Here is a 1918-nt window from a genome sequence, read left to right as displayed (position 1 = left end):
AAATAGAGATAGAAAATATAATAAACCCATAATAAAAGAACTGCAATTAATAAATGTAGATGGGCTGATGAAAACAAAAGATCCCCAAATGAGGATCAAACATTCTACCCAACAATAACAGAATATACATCCTTTTCAAGTGCACGTGGAACATTCACCAAGATAGATCATGTTTTGAGTCATAAAACAAGTTTCAATAAATACTAAAAAATTCAAGTTATGCAAAGAAAGTTCCTTACCACAATGGAATTAAATTAGAAATTGGTAACAGAAATATTCTTTTTAAATCCCTAATATTTGGAAACTAAATAGCACACGTTGGCTGCTAATCAAACGATTGGCAGTTTGAATCCACCAGCTGCTGTTTGGAAACCCTCCGGGGAAGCTCTACGCTGTCCTATAGTGTCGCTATGAGTCAGAATTGACTTGTCGGCAACAGGTTTGGCTTGGTTTGGTTTAAATAACATATGAGCGAAAGAAAAAATCAAAAGGGTAATTAAAAATTATTTTGAAGTGAATGAAAACACAACATATCAGAATTGTGGGAAGCTGCTTGTCTTAGTTATCTAGTGCCCTATAACTGAAATACGACCAGTGGATGGCTTTAACAAAGAGAAATTATTCTCTCATATTCTCTCACAGTCTAGGAGGTTAGAAGTCTGAATTCAAGGTGCCAGCTCCAGGGCAAGGCTTTCTCTGTTGGCTCTGGGGGAATGTCCTTGTCACCAATCTTTCCCTGTTTTAGGAGCTTCTCAGCACAGTGACCTCAAGTCCTCAAGACACATTCCCCTCCTGGTTTTTCATTCCTGGTAGCATGAGGTCCCCCATCTCTCTGCTCATGTCTTTCTTTTATATCTCAAAAGAGATTGACTCAAGATGCAACCTAATCTTGTAGATTGAGTCCTACCTCATTAACATAACTGCCTCTAGTCCTGCCTCATTAATGTCATAGAGATGGGATTTACAACACATAGGAAAATCACATCAGATGACAAAATGGTGGACAATCACCCAGTACATGGAATCACGGCCTAGCCAAGTTGACACACATTTTGGGGGAACACAATTCAATCCATAACCCTGCTAAAGCAGTTTCGAGGGAGAAATTTATAGCATCAAACATCAACATCAATATCAAAATAGAAGAAAGGTTTCAAACAATAACATCAGTTTCTACTTTAAAGGCACTAGAAAAAGAAGAGTAAATTAAACCCAAAGTAAGAAGAAGAAAGCAAATAATAAAGATCAAAACAGAAACCAATAAAATATGTAACAAAAAACAGTGTAGAAAATCAACAAAACCAAAAGCTCGTTCTTTAAGAAAATCAATAAAATTGACAAAACTCATGCCAGGCTCATTAGGAAAAAAAAAGAATACACCAATGACAGATAATTAGGAATAAGAGAGGTGCTATCACTTCTGGTATTACAGATATTCAAAAGATAATAAGGTTCCGGGATAAAATGAATGCTTCAAAGGTCAGCGGAGCAAGGGCGGGGGTCTGGGGAACATGGTTTGCGGGGACTTCTAAGTCAATTGGCAAAATAATTCTATTATGAAATCATTCTGCATCCCACTTTGAATTGTGGCGTCTGGGGTCTTAAATGCTAACAAGCGGCCATCTAAGATGCATCAATTGGTCTCAATCCACCTGGAGCAAACGAAAATGAAGAACACCAAGGCCACACGACAACTAAGAGCCGAAGAGACAGAAAGGGCCACATGAACCAGAGACCTACATCATCCTGAGACCAGAAGAACTAGTTGGTACCCGGCCACAATCGATGACTGCCCTGACAGGGAGCACAGCAGAGGACCCCTGATGGAGCAGGAGATCAGTGGGATACAGACCCCAAATTCTCATCAAAAGACCAAACTTAATGGTCTGACTGAGACTAGAGGAATCCCGGCAGCCAT

The sequence above is a fragment of the Loxodonta africana genome, chromosome 15, assembly GCF_030014295.1.
Source record: "Loxodonta africana isolate mLoxAfr1 chromosome 15, mLoxAfr1.hap2, whole genome shotgun sequence".
NCBI lineage: Eukaryota > Metazoa > Chordata > Mammalia > Proboscidea > Elephantidae > Loxodonta > Loxodonta africana.
The sequence above is the reverse complement of the archived record's forward strand: the minus strand, read 5'-3'. Positions refer to the sequence as shown.